We start from the raw sequence: 25,646 nt of genomic DNA on the forward strand, positions 1-25,646 counted from the left end.
AAAGCCCTCACAATCACACACAAATGCCTCGCCCATACCGCCCCAGTCTACCTATCAGAAAGATTACACCAGGCTCTAACTGACAGACCAAAACGTGACCAATACTCCCACCTACTATCAGTCCCAGTATTCCACACAGCTAAAGCTGGTGGCACAAGTTTCAAAGTATTAGCCCCAAAAGCCTGCAATACACTCCCGCCCAGCCTAAGAAACGAAGAATCCCTAACAGTATTCAGAAAAGTCCTAAAAACAAAACTATTCAACTAAACTACCACAACACAGTACCTTCCCCAACACTGTTCCTTGCAACATCTAAACACCCCCCCCCCCAACGTTGTCATCTAACGCTGTCTTGAATTGGTATAAATGCATATGAAATATTGGTACTAATCTGTACTCACCGCCACTGAAAACATCTGTCATAAACTATATAAGCAAATATTCTGTAACAGCGCCACAATGCCTCTGGGCTGCTGGGTGCTTTATAACTCCAAATAAATAAATAAATAAAAGTCAGTGCATAGTCATTTTTGCAGTACAAAATGACTTTGCATGGACTTTCCACTGCAAAAATAAATGTTGCAGTTCCATGAATCCGGGTTTGTGTCGGCAGTACAAAGTCACTTTTCAGCAGTGCAAAGTCACTTTGAACGGTGCAAAAAATGCTATGAATCGGACCCTATATAATGTGAAAAATGTAAATACATTTGCAAATTAAATTAAAACTGTGCATTTCATTCCAATATCAGTAGGCACCAGGGGAGATATTACCAAAACCTTTCACTAGTGCAAAATACATTAATTATGACTGCATTTTTGTACCAGGGCAAAGGACTAGGAATTGAGAAACTGTCATGGTGCAAAAATGCATTGGAAGAATATGTTTTCTTTAAACTAGTTAAAACTGATGAACTGTTTTCACTAGGGCTATTTGCAATGGTGCAAAGTTTCTGTAATAAGCCCCATGAGTCCAAATAATCTAAACGTTGCCCTTGTGAAAAAATAATTTGAGCAGTTGAATTTAACAACAATTTTCCCTGCTTGAATAATATGGAATTGAACAAACAGTTTTGCCACAATCCCTATTATCGAAAATATTTGTTTTTTTAACTATGCTTGCTGCATAACAAACAAACACGTAGCAAACACTTCAATTTTATGTTGCACATCAAACATAGTACATAGAGCCTTATTAATTTCTGAAGTAGTACAAACGTTTTTAGATAGTACGAATTGGGACAAAACACGTATGTTCGATTACCTTATATATGCAGGAAGTAATTGGTGCTAAATTTAATTTGCTCCATTTTCTACTGAATTGCCAAGGTTTGAAAATATGGCCATTGGCAGGAGGCTACTTTTACAGTGTATTAGATCTTCTTGCGCCTGAGGACATGCATTGGAGTGGCACTGCCCGCTTTTCCAGAGTTTGCTTGCCCATGTTAAGATTCAGGAAACAAGCTGTCAAGAGATAGAGGGGTTTCGTCAAATAAACGACGTATAAAATCTTTGAATTCACACATATTTCAACAAATTTAAAATATTAAGCATTTAAACATAATTTCGAAGTAAAACTTTACATTCTTCTGAGCTGGTATGCATTGTTTGTTTCTTACATATTAGATATTTTTTGGTTGCTCACACTGTGTTCGTGAACTGGATTTGTTGCATGCAGGAAAGCACTGACGTCGAATACGGCATCAGGTTTTAAAAGAAGGTGCAGGGAAGAGCTTCTTCAATGTACACGTTCTTCTTGGGAAGCGTGATGAGGCCAGGGCACATTTCTAAGGTTAGTGTTTGGTGGCCGGCCTCGTAATAAGATGCAACATTTCACAGGCTGCTGCTAGACCGAATGCAAACATATCAGCTGAGGTTAAAATGAACAAGTCCTCTCATATACTGGGGTGATTATGCTGTGAGACGGTCGAATGCCAATCAAGCGTAGAGTTCAGCTAGTTGAATGGAAATGGTTGCTATGTAGAATATTTACTCTTTAATAGTGATATGATATGATATGGCATTTGTAACGCACCTATACACAAGTGTTTCAAGGCGCGATGAGGCGGGGGGAAACAAGGGGAAGACAGACAACGATCCTACTAGGCCAGGTATCATTCAGACCGCGCAAGTGCAGGGGTAGGGGAAGGGAAAAAGTGCAAGGGGAAGGGGAGGGGGAAGTGCAGTACAAGTAAGTAGAATAAAAATAAAAAAAATAAATAGGGCCAGCTGGTGGCAAGTGCAAGGTAGGTGCAGGCAAGTGCTGGGAAGGGGGGGCTGTAGGGATACAGAGACAGTCCCGCAGTGCAGGGGATGCGATGCCAGGGAGGCAGTGCAAGTGGAGAGTGGCTGGGCCCAGGACCGAGGTCGGTGAGAGTGGCCCAGTTGCAGATTCAGTGCAATTTCAGTGTAGAATTTAGCTGGGGAGAGGGACAGAGAAGGCAGAGGCAAAGAGGAAGGTTTTGAGGTGCTTCCAGAACCGGAGATGGTTCTCCTCAAGTTTCAGGGAGGCAGGAAGGCTGTTCCAGAGGGAGGCCCCTGCCGCAGAGAGAGATCTTTCCCCAGCTCGTTGCTTTGAGAAGCGGCTGACCCTGAGGGAGTTGGAGACGGGTGAGCGAAGGGCTCAGGAAGGAAGATATTTAGGGAGAGAGAGTTGAAGGTATTTTGGCCCCAGGCCCCAGAAGGCCTTGTGGATAATGCAGAGGGTTTTGAACTTAATCCTCGCAGCCACTGGGAGCCAGTGTAGAGATTTCAGTCCTGGAGAGATACGGTCCCTGGGCTTGAGGCCAGGACAAGTCTCGCAGTTCTGTTCTGGATGAATTGCAGAGGGCGGAGAGTGGAGGCAGGCAGATTAAGATAGAGGCTGTTACAGTAGTCCAGCTTCGAGAGAACCAGGGCTCGGGAGACAGTGAGCTTCTGGGGGAAGGAGAGGAAGGGAAGAATACCTCTGAGGAGGTGCAGCTGGTAGTGTGACTTCTTAGAGACGTCAGATATGTGAGGAGAGAAGGAGAGTGTAGAGTCGAAGATGACCCCGAGGTTTTTAGCCTTGCAGGTAGGAGCAGGAAGATGGCCAAGAGAGGCCGGCCAATAGTAACAAGACTGCCATCAAATTCACCATTGCCCCCACTCACTTGGTGAAATGAAGCCCAGCTCCACTCGAATTCTCTTGATAGTCATAAGCAATATACTCTGAGCAGGAATGCTCTGCTGGACGGTTTTGGCACTGGCTCCCGATTTGAAGCCAGAGAAAAGTAAAGAGTCTAAAGTGAGCCTTCTTCCAGGTTTGTATACCTACAAGTGCCTAAGGGTTGGGAGCTGAGGTGACAGGAAATTTGACTTTACACGATCGTGCCTGTCACATTCCCTAAATTAAACTACAAACAAAGATGGCCACCATGCACAGTGAAAGCATGGCCCTTTTCAATGTTCATGGTGGAGGCAGAGGAGATTGCAGGCCAGTGAGGGGCCAGAAGAGAAGATAAGTGTGAGCCAGTGTGTGGGAGCTCTAGGTAGAAGGGAGCCCGGGGGGATGGGTGAAGATAGCACATCTGGGGCGTGGGGGGCCTCAGGAGCAATGTGAGTGACATTGTGCAGTGAAAGGAATGGGGCTGTCGGATAGTTGATGGCGTCCTGAATAGAATACTGGCTTTAGCATATAGCAAAGCGCATGCTCCTGGCCACTTGTTGGCTGCAACCTCTCCCATGCATTATAATGTGTTTTATGTTTACAGATAAAATCTAATACAAGCATTGGTATGAATTGAGGAGACAAATAAGATGAAATAACTGAGCAAAAATCACGAGCAATAGTAAAAGACAAATGAACAGGCCTCTGTTCAGGAGTGCATTGAGGGATTGAGGGAGGGGACTTGCGGTTATAGTCATAAAACTGTTGAACACTGTAACTTTTACAATATAATATATCATCAATGCCTAATCCCCCTCACTATCATGAGAGGGGGTTTAGATTCTATTAAAGACAAGGAGGTATTATACAAAGCTATCTTTACTACTGACACATAGCAGCAAAGAAAAAACCTTAGAAAAAAACAAATAACTTTTTATCAGTAACAGGAAAAACACAGTATTTCATTGCAAAACACAGAGAGTAAACCCAGTCCAAGATGGGGCTCAGGCCAAGCCCTTCTTGACCAATCAACAGGGACCCACCCCCATATAAGTCCCTTTCTTTAAAGACAACTCCTCTTCTGAGGCTGCATCTGACGCCATTGCAAGCGAAACAGGAAACGCAGACATTCCAACTGACAACTAGCTTTGTAGATCTCCTGTGCCAAACGGTCCAGAGGTATCCCAGAGATTTCCTTTCTTCAAATTCTTCAACCCGAAACTGCATAAAAACAAACAAAATGGGTGGGTGGGCGCGATAATACTCGCCTCCTTGTCTGATAGTGAGGGGAATTAGGCTTTCTATGACACGACAAGGAAGCTTCATATTATGCAAGTTCAAAGACCTTGCATCACATTAATAGCTACATGATCAATATGTTTATGATAAAATGTTTTGAATGTTTACTCCCTGAATCAATCAGCTGCTTTTAAAATCTGATCTAGACCTCCCCAAGGAAGGCCGCCTTGGAGGCCATGGCACCCCTCAAAGAGTGTGCCCCAAAGGAAGAATTGTCAATACCCGCCTCCATCACAACCCATCTAATCCATCTAGCCCAGGTGGCTGGGGATACTGGTTTAAAGGGTTAGCAGTAGGAAATGAGCAGCGGAGAGGTAGCCGGGGGCCGAAGCTCCTTCGTCTTCAACTCAAAACATTTCAAACACTGCACAACACATAACTTAACATTCTCTGGGAAATCTGGATATGAAACAGAAGAAATCATGCATTTAGTTCTTTTAGATGCAAAGAAAGTCACCCCTTGAGGGGTGAAAACCTTATTGGCAACATCCAGGGCTCTGACATCTGACACTCTTTTGATGGAAATGAGACACAGAAGTTAATTTTGAGAATAGTTGCTGCAAGGATAACGCCTCATTATGGGGGCAAGTAAGGAACAGATTCAGGACCTTATTAACATCCCAAAGAACAGAGTATCTGGCCCTATGGGGAACTTTAATTCTAATAGATTTAACGGCTTTTCTCACTAAGAAATGCCTCCCCACTGGTTCTCCTTTAACTAGAACATGACCTGTTGAGATGGCCGACCTGAAGCCGTTAACTGTTCTATAAGCCTTACCTGGTTCATAGACATAATTTCGAATACAAAATATTCGAAAGTCAAAAAGTCGAAAAAAAAACGTCGAAAAAAAAATGTCGAATTTTTTTTAATGACGTTTTTTTTCGAAATGGGGGGGTTCCCCCCCAACCCCCCTTTTTTTTATTTTTAGCTATTTTTTTCACAGAAACTAAAGCCCAAAAAAAAATATTGAAAAAAAAAACAATTCGACTTTTTTTTTCGACATTTGTGATTCGACTTTTTTGACTTTCGAAATTATGACTGGACACCACCTTACCTTCCTTGAACAATTGAACCAGGAAATTAACTACTTCTATTGGAGGGGCAGAAACGGGATCGAGGTGTTGATCCACACACCAGCCCACCCAGCGGCTCAATGCTGGGTGGGCTGCCTTAGTGGAGGTTGCCCAGGAATCCTTGATGACACTAATAGTCTTGCAAAAGGCCTCTGAAGCACCAGGAAGAGCTGAAATCTTCCAGGCCATAAGGGAGAGATGCCCCCGAAGGACCAGGTCATGAGGGAGACCCGCCGGATCCGTGAGGAGCCGAGGATGAAAAGGGAGAAGACGAAGGACATCTACCGCTAACTGTAGGAGAGTGGCAAACCACACCTGAGAGGGCCAAAAAGGGGTCACTATTATCAACATTGCCGACTGCCTGCGCACCTGCACCAGGGTTCTGGCGATCATGGTAAAAGGAGGAAAGGCATATGACAGGGGACCTGACCAATCTTGGAGAAACACATTGGTCGTTAAAGCCAGGGGGTCTGGCCTCCAACTGTAAAAGAGAGGAACCTGACAGTTGAGATGAGAGGCAAACAGGTCTATCTGAATTGGACCCCAGAGGGACATAATCATGGCAAAAACCAACCTGTCCAGCATCCAATTGCAAAAGAAAATGTAGGGTCTGGTTGTGTCAGCACTCTCCCTGGGTAGTGAAGTTCAAAATATGCTCATTGAATACAAAATTCACATGTTGATACAAGTTATATTTAATTAGGTGTAAAAGATAGCTGACGCGTGCTTCAACAGCATCCAATCGCACCTGTCCTGGAGGTAACGGGAATTCCAATCTGCCACAGCATTGCTGGCTCCCGGAAGACACTCTGCCTGCAATAGGATGTTCCTGTCCAGACAAAAATGCCAAACTCCCTTGTCAGATCCGCTAGGGCCTTCGAGCGGGTTCCCCCTAAGCAGTTTATATACCGCACCACTGAAACATTGTCCACCTGAAGGAGGACACAGCAGTTCCCCTGGTCTTTGAGAAGGCTCTTGAACGCAAAGGACCCCGCTAGCAACTCCAGACAATTTATATGAAGTAACTTCTCTTGAGCTGACCATTTTCCTTGAGTGGAAGTCTGACCTATCCTGGCCCCCCAACCGGACCTGCTGGCATCGGACTCTAGAACAACATCGGGAGACAGACCAAAGATCGCCTTGCCATTTCAGGCTGTCATATGCTTGAGCCACCATAGGAGCTCCAGTCTGGCATCAGGAGACAACACCACCATTTGGAAATACGACAGGTTCATGTGAAGATGCTTCCCTTCAAGCGTTGCCTCACTCTGTAGTGTAAGGGGGCCGGAAAGATGCCCTGAATAGAGGCGGAGAGCATCCCCACTGCCCTCGCTAACTGACGGAGAGACACCATTCCTTTCCTCAGAAGGAGGCAAATTTCCTTTCGAATCTTTGAGAGCCTGCTGTCTGGAAGAAGAAGGATGCACTGCCTTGAATCTATATTGAAGCCCAGAAACTGATGCATTGAGTAGAATGGAAGATTGACTTCTTTACATTGACTACAAAGCCTAGGTCCTGCAAAAGGGAGATTGTGAGATGCAAGTGACTCAGAAGAACCTGGAGATCCTGCACCAGAAGGAGCATGTCACCTCGGTAAAAGATAATCCCAATCCCCTTTGCTCTTAAAAAAGCCATCACAGGCTTCATCAGCTTGGTGAAACACCACAGGGCTGACGAGAGACCGAACGGGAGAGAGGTGACTGCCAAAGGTGAACTCCCCAAGAGAATTGGAGAAACTCCTGATGCGGGGGAAAAAACAGCACCACAAGGTACGCATCCTTGAGATCCAGCTTGACCATTCAATCCCGCGGGAGACGGGTGTCCCTCAGAAGGTGAATACCCTCCATTTTGAAATGTTAGTGTATTACAAATTAATTGAGGGCTCTCAGGTTTATAACAGGACGACACCCCTCCTGTAACGCTCACCTGGTTCCCACGGGGGCGCTGGTCTAGTCTGGATTGCTGTGGCCTCTTCTAGCGTGATGCGCAGGACCCAGAACACCGATTGGACAGGACCTCCAAATCGTGCTTGCCTGGCCCGTAGGAATATCCTTCTGCAGATGAGAAAGGGGATTAACAGTCTGCAGAATAGTGTGCTAACTCCCCCCTTTTCCCCTTCGTTCCGCTCTAACTTCCTCCAAACCCCAGTTTAAGCTCACCTTATGGTTTGGAAGGATGAACTCTCCATCCTGCTTCTGGTGCAGGGGCGCGCGTTCGTCCAGTTACTTCACTGGTTTTCAGAATGGCGCTGGCAAAATCCACTTGACTTTCCTGAGCGATGCGCCGTAAGTATGAAAGTTAAAAGTTCAAGTGAGGCCCCCTTTATGTTGTCTTTCTAACCTGTGATCTGTCCTTTATTTCAGGTGCAGAATGAAGGCGATGCGTCGAGGGGTTAAACTGCCAAGGTGAGTAGTGATGAGGGCGATCCCTCTAAATGTTCTTATCATTCCCCAGAAATGTCTCTTGTCCTTTCCCCATAGGGGCCGGGGTACAGTACCTGCCAACGGGGCGGCGCCGACCCGAAATGTGGAAGAAAAGCCAGTAAGTATTATGGCTGTTAATCAGGCTTTCCTTCTGTGTTCCTTCTGCTCACCTTTTGTTTCTTCCTCTCTCCCCTAGGTGCAGAGATGTGGCATCTGATGCTGACAGCCGCGATGGAGCCGGGAGATGTCTCGAGGACAGGTGAGTGAAGCGTGGCGCTGCAGCGAGCAACGCGATGCTTTTAAATGGAAGTCTTTCTTCAGGGATGCAGGCGAGAAGATTCCGGATGCAGGTAAGAAGTTTGAAATAGTCCTTGGTTTTCACCTTTCTCTTCTCTTCCTTCCTTGCAGGTCTTCCAGGTTCGAGGCGGGCGTGGCTGGAGTCCAGGAGCAGGAGCAGACACGTTGAGCGTTAAGCTGCAGGAAGCAGAACAACGCGAAGCATGAGCTGCTGTCTGGGCGTGGCTTAAATAGCCTCCAAAGAAGTCCCAGGTATGTATCCTTCCCCAACTAGGTATGTATCCTTCCCTGGCCACGCCCGAGTGAAAAAATAGTCCCTATGAAAAAATAGTCCCTTTCAGGTCTCAGGGAGGCCTGAAGCGTGCAGCATGGTCTGCTTCAGGTAAGTGCACAAAACACCTCCCTTGATGAGCCTGGCGCCTATGGCGCCAGGACTGATGTCCAACATGAGCCTGGCGCCAAAGGCGCCAGGACTGAGTCCAAAGAGCCCCTATAAGGGGCCGCTGGGCTTTTACCCGAGGGCATGATGCCTGCTTCCGGGGGTGCTGGGCCTGGCCTGGTGCTCTGGGGGTAGGCAACATGACAGCACTCCCCCCAAGGCCCCTCCCAAGGTCGTTCCTTCTGGAGGTTTCGGTTTGTTTGGGAAATTCCGATGGAACCTTTTTACCAGCCGAGGTGCATGTACGTGATCACTGGTTTCCCAAGACCTTTCCTGAGGCCCGTACCATTTCCAATCAATTAGATAGAAAAGTTTTGATTTTGAGATCTTAGAATCCAAAATGTTCTTCACCTCGAATTCAGGCTCCCCATCTATCTGAATCGGTTCTGGTGGCTTTGTTAATCTGGTTCCTGGGTGCACTGGTTTCAAAAGTGACACATGAAAAACGGGGTGAATCCGCATGTTAGCTGGTAGATCGAGCTTGACTGCCACTGGGTTGATTATAGCTTTGATCGAGTAAGGGCCTTAATACCTTGGATTAAAAGTTCGAGGCCCCTTGAGTGATAGGTGTTTGGTAGCCAACCATACTTGATCCCCTATTTGGTATGGAGGCGCCTCTCTTCGATGCAGATCCGCATTCTTTTTGTATTTCCCTTTCGCATGTTGCAAATGTGCAGTTGCATCCTTGAAGGCTTGAGTAATCGTAGAATGCAAATGGTCCACTGCGGGCATTTCAAGGCTCAGAGGTGAGTCCAAGTCTGAAGTATGAGGGTGATGTCCATATAGGGTATAAAAGGGACTCTGACCAGTTCCAGAGTGTATCGAGTTATTGTATGCATATTCAGCCACCCATAAAATGTCCTTCCAATTACCCTCCGATTGGTGCAACATACATCGTAGATATTGTTCAAGGGTCTGGTTCGTTCTCTCCGTCTGACCATCGGTCTGTGGGTGGTGGCTGGTCGAGAGTCTTACGTCGATTTGTGCCAGTTGACAACACTTTTTCCAAAAATGAGAAATAAACTGGCTTCCCCGATCGGAGACTAGTATGGACGGGAATCCATGCAAACAGATGATATTTTCGAGGAATTCCTTGGCAAGAACAAAGGCTGAAGGTAATCCTTTCAACGGAATAAAGCGGGCCATTTTGGAAAATAAATCCACCACGACCAGAATAGTATTGTAACCATTACAAGAGGGCAGGTCCGTGATAAAATCTAGTGACAGGGTGTGCCAAGGTGCTGGTGGAATGTCTAAGGGCTGAAGAAGACCGGCGGGTCTTGTCTTTTGACCTTTGTTTTGGGCACAAACTCCACAGGACATCACAAAAGATTTAATATCCTTTCGCCAGGAAGGCCACCAGAATTGTCGTTTAACCTTTTTCTCTGTTTTGGCAATGCCAGGATGTCCTTCCATCAGGGTATCATGATGACGGGAAATAACCAGTTCTTGCAATTCCTTTTCTGGCAAAAATAAGCGTCCTTGGAAGTAAGGTAAGCCATCCTTGACTGAAAAGTTAGACCCCCCTTTTGATCCAATCCTGCAAGGCTGAAGAGTCCAGGAATTGTTTCACTCGTGCTTGAATGTCTTCAAGGGTTTGAAAAGTGGTTATCCCCAAAATTCTTTGTTCGGGAATTATCGGCACAGGTTCTGAGTTTGTGTCTATTTCTTCCATTCCAATTCGGGATAGAGCGTCCGCCTTACCATTCTTATAGCCGGGGCGGTAGGTGATTACAAAATCGAACTCAGCAAAGAACAAAGCCCATCGGAGCTGTCGAGACGATTGAGCCTTGGCAGTTTTTAAATATTGTAAATTTCGGTGATCAGTGATCACGGTGATGGTATGCCGGGCGCCGAGGAGATAATGCCACCAAGCTTTGAAGGCGGACTTAATGGCTAATAGTTCCTTATCGGTGATCGCATAATTTATCTCCGGCGGCGAGAACTTTCTGGACCAAAATGCTACGGGGTGCAGTTGGTTGGTTTCAGGGTCTCTCTGAGACAGGACAGCTCCCATGGCTAAGCTGGACGCGTCGGTTTCGACTATATATGGGAGATCGGGACACGGGTGCTTCAAAATAGGTGCGGACGTGAACTTAGCTTTCAACTCCTGAAAGGCCTGTTCGGCTTCCTCGGTCCATTCAAAACGTTTATTTTTTCGCAAGAGTGCAGTGATGGGTTGCACCACACGTGAAAACTCCAGGATAAACCTGCAATAAAAGTTGGCAAAACCAAGCATGCTTTGGACACCTTTCACCGATCTAGGTGATGGCCATTTGAGGATGGCATCCACTTTCCCTGAATCCATTCGGACCCCTTTAGGTGTCAGGATGAATCCGAGAAACTCAACCACGGTGGTATGGAAAACACATTTTGCCAGCTTGGCAAACAGTTTGTGCTGGCGCAGTTTCTCTAGGACGGCCCTGACATGCTTTCTGTGATCAGATTCCAAAGAGGAGTACACAAGAATGTCATCGATATACACGACAACACAGACATCGATGAGTTCCCGAAGGAAATCGTTCATGAAGAATTGGAAGGCTGCAGGCGCGTTGCACAACCCGAAAGGCATCACCTGGTATTCGAATAGTCCATATTTTGTACGGAAGACCGCCATTCGTCGCCTTCTTCTACTCGCACCAGATGATAAGCCCCCCGGAGATCTAACTTGGTGTATACGCAAGCGTCCTTCACCTGGTCAAGGAGTTCAGGGATCAGAGGCAGAGGGTAACGATTTTTAACAGTTATCTGGTTCAATGCATGGTAATCGATACAAGTTCTAAGGTCGCCTTCTTTTTTAGGCACGAAGAACAAAGCTGAGGATGCCGGGGACTTTGACGGGCGAATGAAACCATTGGCGAGGTATTGATCTAAATATTGTCTCAAATGCAGATTCTCTGGTTCAGTAAGGGCGTAAATCCTGCTACAAGGGGGTTGTGCACCGGGCACCAGATCGATTTGGCAATCGTACGATCTGTGGGGAGGTAACGTGTTGGCCTGTTCCTTTTGGAAGACATCCTGAAAGTCTTGGTACTCTGGAGGTAGTTGCACGGGGACAGAGGTTACTGATGCTAGATTAATCTTTGGATTTTCTGGGTAGCTGTTTGTGCACAATCCGGGAAGGTTATTCTCTTCGCTCGCCAATCAATTCGAGGATTATGTGTCTCTAACCAAGGGATTCCGAGAATAAGCTGAAACTGTGGAGCCTTGATTACATCAAACACAACTGCCTCCCGATGGCCATCCGGACCTACAAGTGTCACCTCAGCTGTGGAATGTGTTACCGGTCCAGAGGCAATTTCGGTTCCATCTACTGTGGTGATGACATCTTTGTTGGTTTTAGGACGCAGAGGGAGGTTTATCCTAGAGACCAATTCTCGATCCACATAGTTTCCTATAGCCCCGCTATCGATGTATGCCTTTATAGCATGCAACCGTTTAGGCTGTTCCGGATCTATGAGGACCATTGGCACAATGAAATGCGAGGTCTGAGAGTTAGTTTTCAAGCTCGGCAAGCAGACCCCTACGCTTGCCGGGCGTGGTCGTTTCCCGATACAGAGTTTCCATGGATTTTATCAGTGGCTCCTACCACCTTCTTGGGCGGCTTAACTGGGCAATCTCGTAGAAAGTGTCCAGAGGACCCACAATAAAGGCATAATTGCATCTGTCGTCTTCTCTCCCGTTCTTTTTGAGTTAGGGGTCCTTTAACCCCTCCGATTTGCATAGGCTCCGAGCCATCAGCCCCCTTGGGGTTAGCGTGGGTCTTGGCCAACACCTGGGTTTCAAACTTGGACCGATCTGCTTTTCTGTTTTTCAGCCTGTGATCCAATTGGACCACTAAGTCTATATATTCAGTGCATTCTTGGGGCGGATTTACAACTTGTGCCAGGACATCTTTAAGTTCTCCGCGTAGACCTCGATAGAATAACGTGATTCTTTTATCCTCTGGCCAACCAGTTTCCACAATTAGTCTATTGAAGGTTGCAATGTAGGATAGAAGGTCTTGATTGCCCTGTCGCAGAGATAGAAGTTTGTCATCCAGAGCCTGTCCCTGGGAGTGTCGAGCAAATAACCTTTCCATGCTTGTTTGAAATCCTTGAAAATCACGAAGAATCGGGTCATCTTGAGTTACCAGTGGGACTGACCAATCGGCAGCACAGCCGTTGAGATATGACAACACAAAGGCTACCTTGGTCTGATCATTAGGGAAGGCCCCAGGTCTGCATAGGAAGTGCAAACGACACTGATTCATGAATACGGCAAATCGTTTGGGGTCCCCAGCAAAGCGTTCAGGTGGGGCCAGTGGCATGTTTCCAGGTAGATTAATCTGCACCGGGTTACTGGAAACCACAGGAGCGGGGTTCCCCCCGGAACCGGGTAAAGGAGTTTGTCCAGCTTGACCTTGCAAAAGCTGTCTAGCCAGGTCATCAGCTCTATCCTTTATTACAATCACTTCCCTCCTGAGGGCACTAGTCTCTTGACGAGCGGCGTGTACTTCGGCCTGTAATTCCCCCTGTAGTTGGGCCAACTGGTCAGTTTCGGAAGTTTCCATAGCACCTGGGTGGGAATTTGTAGGAAGGCTTCTCGTTCTGTAACGCTCACCTGGTTCCCACGGGGGCGCTGGTCTAGTCTGCATTGCTGTGGCCTCTTCTAGCGTGATGCGCAGGACCCGGAACACCGATTGGACAGGACCTCCAAATCGTGCTTGCCTGGCCCGTAGGAATATCCTTCTGCAGATGAGAAAGGGGATTAACACTCTGCAGAATATTGTGCTAGCTCCCCCCTTACCCCCTTTGTTCCTCTCTAACTTCCTCCAAACCCCAGTTTAAGCTCACCTTATGGTTTGGAAGGATGAACTCTCCATCCTGCTTCTGGTGCAGGGGCGCGCGTTCGTCCAGTTACTTCACTGGTTTTCAGAATGGCGCTGGCAAAATCCACTTGACTTTCCTGAGCGATGCGCCGTAAGTATGAAAGTTAAAAGTTCAAGTGAGGCCCCCTTCATGTTGTCTTTCTAACCTGTGATCTGTCCTTTATTTCAGGTGCAGAATGAAGGCGATGCGTCGAGGGGTTAAACTGCCGAGGTGAGTAGTGATGAGGGCGATCCCTCTAAATGTCCTTATCATTCCCCAGAAATGTCTCTTGTCCTTTCCCCATAGGGGCCGGGGTACGGTACCTGCCAACGGGGCGGCGCCGACCCGAAATGTGGAAGAAAAGCCAGTAAGTATTATGGCTGTTAATCAGGCTTTCCTTCTGTGTTCCTTCTGCACACCTTTTGTTTCTTCCTCTCTCCCCTAGGTGCAGAGATGTGGCATCCGATGCTGACAGCCGCGATGGAGCCGGGAGATGTCTCGAGGACAGGTGAGTGAAGCGTGGCGCTGCAGCGAGCAACGCGATGCTTTTAAATGGAAGTCTTTCTTCAGGGATGCAGGCGAGAAGATTCTGGATGCAGGTAAGAAGTTTGAAATAGTCCTTGGTTTTCACCTTTCTATTCTCTTCCTTCCTTGCAGGTCTTCCAGGTTCGAGGCGGGCGTGGCTGGAGTCCAGGAGCAGACATGGTGAGCGTTAAGCTGCAGGAAGCAGAACAACGCGAAGCATGAGCTGCTGTCTGGGTCGTGGCTTAAATAGCCTCCAAAGAAGTCCCAGGTATGCATCCTTCCCCAACTAGGTATGTATCCTTCCCTGGCCACGCCCGAGTGAAAAAATAGTCCCTATGAAAAAATAGTCCCTTTCAGGTCTCAGGGAGGCCTGAAGCGTGCAGCATGGTCTGCATCAGGTAAGTGCACAAAACACCTCCCTTCATGAGCCTGGCGCCTATGGCGCCAGGACTGATGTCCAACATGAGCCCGGCGCCAAAGGCGCCAGGACTGAGTCCAAAGAGCCCCTATAAGGGGCCGCTGGGCTTTCACCCGAGGGCATGATGCCTGCTTCCGGGGGTGCTGGGCCTGGCCTGGTGCTCCGGGGGTAGGCATCATGACACCTCCTCGGGTTTTGGGACCAAGAAAATTGTGCTGAGAAAAGGGGAGGCTGCAAAGGTGGCAGGAACCACTGCCCCCTTGAAAATGAGATCCTGAATCTCTGCATCCACCAGCTTCTGTTTCTCTTTGTTGAACAAGAGAGGGGGAGGCAGAGAGAGTTGACAGGGAGGGGAGTAAAACTCTATCTGAAGTCCCTGAACTGTCTGCAACACCCATGGATCTGAGGTGAGCTCCTCCCACCGATGAAGAAACCTTGCCAGCCTGCCCCCCAAACCTCTGTGGGAAGAAATATTTATGATTTGTGGTAATACCTGGAGCGGATCTCGCTCTATTTGAACCTCTGCCATTATGACCGCTCCATTGTGATCCTCTCTGGGGATAGAAGAATGTGTGTGATCCTCGAGCAGAGGAAGAGTGATGGGCTCCTCGGGAGGCATATTGCTGCGGGCGGGCAGAACCCCTATAGGAGGAACGGCCAGAAGAGCGGGCTCTTCCTCATCCAGCCTTGTCAAAATCCTTAGGGGTAAACACTTTTCTGATGTTGGACTGAGCCTTGTCCAGGGCAGTAAAGGTGTGGACATACACAGAGAGATCCTTAATAAACCTGTCGCCAAACAGATTACATTGGGCCTTAGGCCCCGCTTCACCCTCAGCCATATCCTGCAATTTAGGGTCGATGCGCATGAGGAGAGTCTTGCGCCTCTCTCTAGAGATGCCAGCATTAGAATTGCCGAGCAGGCAAAATGATTGCTACACCCAACCTCTGCCTGGACATCAATTGGGGAATCACTGAGCGCGGCCTCCTCAGTCAACTCAATAATTTGAGTCAGTGGCCCTAGCATATCTCATAACTTATCCTGACAACCACGGAGGGCCTTGTCATCTCCTTTCTTTGGATCTTTCCCCTTCTGTGACAAAAAAGCCACCATTGATTGGTCTATATCCGGAGTTAAGGCCACCTTATCGGGAATGACAGGCCTAGGACATTCAGATCTCAATTTGTTCTGGTCCCCTTTGGGGAACGGTCTCCTGATCCAATGATGCAGGAACAAGGAAACCACAGCCGAAGGAAGCCATTCTGCCGACCTCAGATGCTGGATGAGAGAGGGGTCGAAAAACGGAACCCCACTGTCATCCAACAACTGGCCTTGGGGCCCTTGTGATAACCCTACATGGGACCACTTCTACTTACGCCTCTTAGGTGGGGAATCAGAATCCTCCGAAGAATCAGGAGAGGATAAGGGAGTAGAGGTAACATGAACTGGAGCAGTGGGCTGTGAAAGACCTTCCCCGAGCCAACGTTTCAATACCCTAACCGGGAATTGGAAGGAGAGGGAAAACTACAAATAGGGCTTAGTTGCCCTTGTAAATGTTTTGATTTAGCCATACACTTTCTAGGCGCTACAGAGGGACCGGCTCAGGATTGGGGTGAAAATCATCTATCTTATTGATGAGCCTGTCAAATGCCGAAGCCAAAGTAGAATTCAAATTAAGCAAGGCCAAGTCCATAGAGTCTCTAATAGCCCTGGTGACAGACAGGGCTGTAACTAGGGACACCTCTCCCAACCCCCTCACCCCAGAGTCCTCCGGTTTCTTAGAAGGTCTAACCTGAGTGCTAGCATCTGCTACATCTGCTAAAGGGACCCCCCTCCAACCCTTTGGATGACTGCATAGCTCTCAACCCACATATAGAAAAACAAACTAAAGGCAAAAGAAGAAATTAAATGAACTGCCAAATACCAAGGAATACCCAGCACCCACACGTTCCAATGCGTTGACAGGGAACAATAAATAATGTTGCTAACACCCTGGGCAAGTAAAATCACACAGGTCAATCCAGCAGGCCCCAAGCAGGCCACCACACAGTTTTTTATTAACTGCACAAAGAACCAGCTGAGCCTAGAAACCAAGCAGGCCAGTCCACAAAGCGCTGTGTGCACTATGGAAAACGTCTGCTTTCCTTTATTCGGACACGTGTGCAACATGAAAGAAAATATGAGGAATTTCCTCACAGAGTAGTAATGTGCACAGACGCCGAGCAGGCCATGTAATAAAATATGAGGAGTTCTGTGAAAGAACAAATAACACTTCACAGTTTAACAAAATATACATATGCCGAGCTGATGAACACTGCCGCTCTTAATGCGCAAGACACCTAATGCCAATATCGAACACACAGTCGTCCGAGCGTCTGCCGAGCAGTCGAACGCTCACAGAACAAGGAACCAATTAATGAAATTGCCGCCAAGCAGGCGAGCGCCGCAGTTATTCAAAGGGGGAAGGGTGTGTGGGAGGGAACAGGACAAGGGCCGGGCACTGGGTGTAGGTGAGGCAGAGCCTCTGTCTCACCCCAAACCGCCAGGGAGAGGCCTGAGAGAAAAGGAACACCTCAACAGCATTCAAACGCGCCAACGCTACAGCAACAATGAAGCTACAAGCAATATATAAGATTCTAACATTCTTACAAAGTAACACTAAACACTCTGCACTAACAGAAGTACAAGTGTGTAAACGATTTGGACTTAGCTCATGCGACAGCAGCAAAGGAAGAGGAGTTGTGTTTAGAGAAAGGGACTTATGTGGGGGTGGGTCCCTGTTGATTGGTCAGGAAGGACTTGGCCTGAGCCCCATCTTGGACTGGGTTTACTCTCTGTGTTTTGCAATGAAATGCTGTGTTTTTCCTGTTACTGATAAAAAGTTATTTGTTTTTTCTAACGTTTTGTCTTTGCTGCTATGTGTCAGTAGTAAAGATTGTTTTGCATAATATGAAGCCTCCTTGTCGTGTCATAGAATCCCTTTTCACGTGTTACACTCTTGGGGCCTGATTCATGGAAGTGTTTTATAATGGCGCAATCCCATAGGAAAATGTTCCATGAATCAGGCCCTTGTACTACATTTGCTGACTCCCACACTTCCCTTCTTGTGTCCCTAACATTTACCAGCACTTGAGATTAGCGCCTTACTCACACCACCTGCACTCTCTGTCGGTTCCTATGCAACCATCATAATCTTTACCCTTGTCCCATCCCCACTCTCAACTATGAATGTCTGATCTTTGCTCTGACCCGAAAGCCTTTTACTATTACTATTATTATTATTAGTCTTATTATTATTGTTATTATTCACGTACCCGCAACCTGAAAGAATGATATGCTTTCTGTACTCATTTCCTTGAACCTATACTTTGCTCCCTACACCTATCTCCCACCAAATGCACTCCTCTCTTGTCCACAGAACGTTGCTATCTGTTATATTCTTGACATAGACTTGGGAGGCACTGGGTGACCATAATCCCCGGTTATCTCATCCCTCATGAAAGACTATGCACATATTACAGAGAAGACAAATTTAAAAAGACACTGGCAAATAGGGAGGATATTAAGAAGAAGGCCTGGATTAACTTTTCCGCAATGAACGTAAATCACCCGAATTGTGGATAATTCATAAATGACGAACCTCAGACAAACATTTTGAAAAGTTCATCTGACGTTTGTGGACATAGTTTAAAGGGGGACACATGGCTGAAGCTCTCATTCACCCTCAAGTGTAGAGATATGTAGAGTAGTAGTAGGATGAAGGGTAAGGAGAGGTAGTGAGTAATCGGGACCCATCCAGAGAGTGATATTTATGGTTGGTTTTGCTTAAGCAGCTCTGGGCATACCACTCAAAATTCAAAGGGTGTCCCTATAACTTGTGTAGAGAAGGGCAACGCAGCCAATAGTATACAGGAACTCTCTAAATGGAATGAATCAATACAAAACATTGATAAATTAATCAAATTAACATAGGAATGAATCCTCAATCATCACTGGGTCGAGAGCAACAAATAATGCAACATTTTATTCTGAGAAATTCAATAAATGATACATCTAAACACATACCACTCTTTATCACACCTAACTCAGGAGGATAACTCAGGGGCAACGCGCTCGCCTTGGAAGCAAGACATAGAGCAACACAGGTTTGATCCCTGGGTCCACGCTTAGAAACCTTTGGGTATTAAGTGTGTTATAAATAACCAATTATAATTATACAGAGAGAATATTTTCATCTAAACATCAATGATTCTGTTATAGAGGCAAGTGCTCCACTGCTGTTCACCGGTGCTTTTATTTTGTACATAATACACGAAAATACTCGACCCACCCAATGATTCCCTCTTCTTGGCTCAGTCACTGGTTAAGAAGGAGCGTTGTGTTAGCATATTTGAAGGAGTTTGTAGCAGTATGCTCTGAAACCTTAAGTAAAATTGGCATGTCTGAGATTGATCTTATTGACAATCCTGTTAAAGTGAAAATAAATTGTATAGAGAGGATTGGACTCATATCTTTATCGCACCTAACTCCAGAACATAAAAAAACTAGGTGTAACTGCTTCCCATTGGCTGAGATATTCCAATAGACATTACAGAAGGTCATTTCTAAAATGTAAGTTTAATCTCTATCTGACCTGAGAGGTTGTTGGCAAATGTCAAAAGCTTCCAGGGGCTACATTGTTTTGTCGCTTCTGTGAATCAACTGACACCAAAGAAACTCTAAATCACTTAGTAATACAGTGTCCAGCCCTAGAAGGGAAAAGGTTATGATATGATATGATACGTCATTTATAACGCTCCTGTACACAAGTTCTTCTAGACACGACAAGAAAAGGGAGGGAAGAGAGAGGGTGGACAAGACAAACAATCTTACTTGGCCCTGTGTCATTCAGATCGTACAAATGCGCAAACGAGAAGTGCAAGGGGAAAGGGAGGGGGGAAGTGCAAGGGAGAGGGGATGGGACAACAGGGCAGCAATTCTCTGAGTAAGTGCAGCCAGGGCAGAGCGGCTCTGGGTAGTGCAAGGAGAACAAGGGACTGTAGGGTTACAATTACAGCCCCTAAGTGTGTGGCAGGCCTGGAGGCAGTGCAAGGGCGAATGAGCAAGAAAGAGCCTGGTACCCAGTGAGACTCTGAGGGTAGCCAAGAAACCAGTCGGTACACCAGACAGGTAGGTCAGTAGATCGGCAGGGGAGAGAGAGAGAGAAACAGTGGAGAACAGGAAAGTGTTGAGCTGCTTCCGGAACTTCAGGTGGTCTGGCTCAGGTTTGAGAGGGGCAGGGAGGCCATTCCAGAGGGAGGCACCGGCAAAGGAGAGAGATCTACACCCCACTCTCTGCCTGGAGAAGCATCTAAACCATAGAGAGTTGGAGGTAGCTGAGCGAAGGGCTCGAGAAGGAAGGTATTTTGCAAGAGAGCATTGGATGTAGTGCAGGCCCTGGCCACAGGAAGCCTTGTGGTCAATGCAAACGGTCTTAACTTGATCCTTGAAGCCACCCGGAGCCAGTGGAGAGATTTCAGGGCTGGAGAGATATGGTCCCTGGACTTGAGTCCAAGGATAAGTCTTGCAGTCCTGTTCTAATTAGTTGCAGAGGGTGGCAAGTAGAGGAAGGCATATTGAGAAAGGGAAAGCAGAGGCAGGGGTCCCAATGGGAAGGATCTCTGTCTTACTGGCATTAAGGCAGAGATAGCTGGAGGCACACCAATCCTGAATCGCGGATAGACAGTCAGGAATAAACGATAGAGGAGAGGAGGCTGAGGGGAGCCTGAAGGAAAGCTGAGTGCCATCCACATAACACTGAAAGTTAGAGGAGAAAGTAGGGATCAGGTGGGCCAAAGGGGCCAAGTAGAGGATGAAAAACCAGGGTGAGAGGATAGAGCCCTGGGGAACGCCACAGGTAGAGAGAGAGGTGGAGGAGGGAAAGGGACCAAGTTGGACCTGGGAGGAGCTGTCCAGGAGGAAGGAGGTCAGCCACTCCAGGGCCTGATCCATGATGCTCAGGTTCTCACTGAGCCAATTGATCAGGGTGGCGTGTTTGACTGTTTCGATAGCAGAGGAAAGATCAAGTAGAATGAGGACAGACGCAATGCTGGAATCCAGGTTAGAGAGCAAATCTTCTCGGGTGTTCAGGAGAACAGTTTCCGTACCTCTGGCAGCTCTGAAGACAATCTATACAGGGGTGAGAAAAAAATTATCCCTCTCTACGCTGGTCATGGTCAGGGATGGTGATGTTTTATATTATTACCATATTAGTACAAATATCTTATGATCCACAAATAGGTTAGATCATTGTGCCACCACACTTAGACAACACTCTTATATCATTGAACCACATATTATATAACCGCTCTTATGTTTGACTGAAATACACATTTTTATTAAATGTAAAAATACATATATGAATAAAAAACTATACACAATGTTACTAAACACATTCTTAAAAAACACAGCACAATTTGTGAAGGGGTCAGTTTTAGTAAATAAAGAAATCTACATCAAAGTTGTAGATGTTTACGGAAAAACTCTTGTTGTTCCCTGGTCTTTCCAGATTGTCAATTGTCTGTCTGTGGCAAGACTATTGCCGCAAGCAGCTCTGAAACAGTGCATTAAATCCTTTTTGCTTTGGCTTCATTTGATTTTTGTGAGACCTGGAGATTCCATAAAAATTGGTCGGCACGGCACACTTGGCATCGCATTCCAGCCTTGTTATAAATCAGCTATATTTTGCACACTTCAGTAGATCTCCACAGCTTAACAGTCAAGTGATGTGTTTAGCACTGACAAGGACTGGCACGGAAAACCTATTGCCGCTGTAAACACCCTGGCGTCATACTGTGAGCAGAACTCCTCACCTTGCTGCCATGTCACCTTCTTCCAACACTATTGGGCAGTGTATACAGACATGGGTCCTTTTGCAGTGTCTCCATTGCCATTGTCGAAGGCAATGCAAGGCTCCTCTGACGTAGGCATGGATTACGCCTCACGCCTACTGGGCCATTCCTTCAGCGCATGTCCCGTTCCTAGGCAACGCACTGTCATTCTGTTGCCTGGTTGGGATGCCACTGCACCCTGCAAGGCACTAGCAATCAGTGACTCACGCAGGATTTAGGGCAAAGTTCTTCTCCCCAGGTGTGAGCCAGTAGTGCCAAAGAAAAGCAGTACCTTGCACCTCACTTCTCGTCTTCTGGAAGGGGGATCAGTTTGCCGCCGCCAGGGGTCGCTTGCCAATGTCTGCCGTCATCAGTCTGTGTTCCTGCAGTCCCAAAGCCAGAAGCTGCAGTATCTGGCCTCTGCTGAAACTCATCGCCAATGGTATTGAGGCGATTACTCCACTGCTGTTCAACAGTGCTTTTATTTTGTACATTAGAACATGTGTTGCAACCCCCAGACTTCAATGCTTATTAATGTATCTGAGGCATTGAATGGCATGAAAAGGTGTCACAATCAACCTATACCAACAAAAAGGCTTAATTTTAGATGATCCGTAATGTATCTCCGGTGAATAGAGCCAACTGGTGTTCACCAGTTTCAATGACTAGCCATGATGGAGAGGCATTGTCTTCTTCAAAGCCTAATTAGTAGGGTCACGCGTTGTGCTGATTTACAGCAAAGTAACACTGGGTTTATCAGGCATCCAGCCGAAAGACATCACAGATTGTCTCGCTCAGTAATGACCCAACGCGACTCAATCATGCTGCCTGATTTTCTTATGATCCTCGTTCCCCCCAGCGCCTCAATTGGCATGGTTTTAAAAAAAACAAGGCCCTTTGAAGCAAGGTGTTCAGATTGTGGTAAACTCATCCATTACTTCATAGTACCTCATTCGATGATAGCTCAAGAGATATCTATATCGAGCCAGATCAGGAAGGTGAGAGTGGAAGACACAAGCAGTTCCCTGTAGAAGAGAAATAGGATCATACAGAGGTTCCCTATAGAAGGGAAACAAATATCATAGTGGCAGACCAGTTCAAGCCAAGACTGAAAATGAGGAACAAGGCAACCAAAATATATGCCTGCTGCAACTGGACACCCATTAGGCACCCAGGCAAGTGTGGTTGTCACAGAAACTAAAACAGGTACACTGATAAAACTACACCTGATTCATTTCACTAGACGTGCCTGGCCCGTGACCTGGATAACATCCTGTATGACATTCTATCCCTATTCCAAGGGGTTTGATGCTTGAAGGTGAAAGAGGTGCAATTCGATAAAACAATCTAACCTATGGCTCTCCAGCACAGCTGCACACCATTTTGCATACAAGGAAAGGTGAAGAAGGAATTAACAAAACTATAACAAGCAGGGTTTTGCCTTTAGCCATCCACCAAGAAGGTTAAGTGGACTGGAGAATGCCATCTCAAAAGGTGGAGAACAGGAAGAGGTGGGGAAGAGTGTGCATCTGAACCTGGCTGGCAAGATTTTGATCACTGGCAATACACATGAAAAAGTAGTCATACCTCACTCAGCGTTTGCATCATGTATTGCAGCATGACAGATAGGTCGGGATATGAAAAGACATGTGGTTTCCAAACAAGCCCATCAAAAGGGATATGACATGTCAGGTATCCAGGAGAGCAGTTTCAGTGCCTTTGGCCTCCCTGAAACCAGACTGGTGGTCATGGAGGCAGCCCACCAATCTGGTGTGGAGGGTCAGTTGGGGGATGACCAGCTTCTCCATGAGTTTGCCCAAGAAAGGGGTGATTGAGATAGGCCAATAGCGGGGCAAGAGGAGTTAGCAGATGACTTTTTTAGAAAACAGTGCACAAGGCAGTGCTTGAAGGGAGGAGGAAAAAAGCCTGTGGCAAAAGATTGGTTTCAGAGATCAACCAAGGCAGGGGCAAGTGTGTCAATATTGTCCATGATGATTCTGGAGGAGCAGGGTAGCACCTGTTTGGAGGAGACTTTCATAGAGATGACAACTCTAGAGATCTCATTGTCATGACCACTGTGAGGGGGCACAAGTTGTGCCACAAGCAGGCACCCACCAGAACCCTGAGGGCCTTAAAACCACTGCAAAGGGGCTCCTGGAGCCAGTGCTGGTGCCTTTGGCCCCAGGCTCATATGTAGGAAGGAAGGGCTGTTCAAACTAGGTCCCATTTATGTACATGGGCCTTTAAATCCAACATGGAAGCAGCCACACAGTCTAGTTCTAAGAAACAAGCTATGCGGTCTAGTGTTTTTGGTGTGTCAGGCCTGGAACTACTTTCCCTGGTACTACTTTACCCGGGCTATATAAACCACACCCTGACTGCAGAACACACTTCATGTTATTCTGCAACCCGCAGCGTGAAGCTCACCGTGTCTAGCTCCTGGTCTTCAGCATCTTCCTGTAATCCTGCAAGAACAAGAACAAGATTATTCTGTTTTACCTGAGAAAACACCATCCATCACTCAGCCTCTCAACTGGGCTTCAATCTGTGGAAACCGAGAGAAGAAGAAACATCACTCACCTGTGAGTACTAGTTTAAGGTCTTCCAGCGAACCGCTACCACAGCTGCTGTTTGAACATTGCGACCTGCAATAACGAGAAAGGGAAAAACAATATTAGAACGCGTGCTTCCAAAACATCAAATTCCATCAGTCTTACCTGAATTCCATCACGCTACGCCACGCTTCCATCCAGTGCACCACAGCAACATCTGCAAAGGAAAAGAGACATATTCAGGTTTGCTTTCAATATTAAACAACCGCCCCACAGCGCTGTATTTACCTTAACGGATTCCGGGGGCCTGTTTTTCATCAAACTCTCATCCACTCGCAGCACCACAGAGGCCTGTGAGGAGAAGAAGAAGAACACACAGGTTAGCTTCAAAAGACAATAAAGGCGCTGTGCTTTGCGTTTTCTCTTACCTAGAAAACGTGCCTCTCCATCCGGCACGACAGCATCAAGACCTTCGCACCTGAAAAGAAGGAGAGAAAGACATTAACGAATTCACACCATAAACAGAACAAGGACTTACAATTAACAAACCTACCTGCCTACCAGCAGATTCTGGGTCACAGCAGGCCTGGGCCCAAGGAAGGCGTACTGGACCAGTGAAGCAACTCGGGCAGCTCGCCAACAAACATCAAGCGCCCCTGCACAAGAAACGCAGGACGGATAGCTCACCCTACAAATAACTAAGGTGAGAAAAGAACCCAGTGGGAAGGGAATCGGTAAGAGGGAGGTGGGAGATTCACCCATTAGAGACAGTTATCACAGATCCTCCCTTCTGTAAGTACAGATTCATTATTCAGCACTGGGCAACTATGCATCCAGGGTTCCAGATCTCAGAGCCTTCCAGACGCCCCCGGGGATATCAGGTGAGCGTAACAGTGAACTTTCATTGTCCTAGCCCATACAAAGATTTTCAAGCTGGCAATTCTCACATACGTGTCCTGGATTTATTGTGTGTCTCCCTTCCTTGGGGAAGTTTCATGGCAGGCAACTGGAAAGACTGGTTTTTCTAAGATCTTGCCAATCCAGCCCATGTGTTTTAAACTCTTTAATTTCTTATATTGGGTCCTGAATTAAACAAACCTGTGAAAGAAGATAGCCTATGTGTGTATTATCACCACTAACATAAACCCTTTACATTGCTAAGTAAGCAGCCTTTCATTAACAATTTGCTCTTAAACAGGCCAATTTGTCTTCAGTCAGCAAAGCCCATTTTTCCACATGTGTTAAAACTGCTAGTATTTCTTTCTTTAAATTCGGTTTTGCAGCTCCCTCAGCTGCCCCCACTGTCTTTGCAGCTGAAGTCATTTCCTTGCATGCAGGATTTTTATCTAAAGCATAGATACATTTGCCACTGACCTGGCTCACAGAGTTAAAGTCTCTTTGAACTGCTGAGCTTGGATACATTTGGAAAGAAATAATCACATGTTCCCGTGCAAGTGAAGTGAAGTTGCTTATTGATTTCTCTCAGAGCTGGTTTGACTGGCCTGTCACTCAGGAGTTATGCCTGGTTTTGGTGAAGCACAGTGAAATAACCTGGGCATGACAGGGCCTTTTGAATCACAGTGGTTTCAGAATGAACAAAAGTAATTAGCATCAAAGCAGCATGTTTAAAGGGTGAAAATCTTTCATTTTGAATGGTATTTTTGGCTTTTGTAGAAGGGCAGGCTTTCCTTTTCACTTGATTCCATATATGTTTCAGAACACACTGGCATACTTTTTCAGTGTGTCCCCTTGTTCCATTTTGCCTGGGGTGTGCTAGG

The sequence above is a fragment of the Ambystoma mexicanum genome, chromosome 4p (assembly GCF_040938575.1).
Source record: "Ambystoma mexicanum isolate Mex_15411 chromosome 4p, UKY_AmexF1_1, whole genome shotgun sequence".
NCBI classification, from domain to species: Eukaryota; Metazoa; Chordata; class Amphibia; order Caudata; family Ambystomatidae; genus Ambystoma; species Ambystoma mexicanum.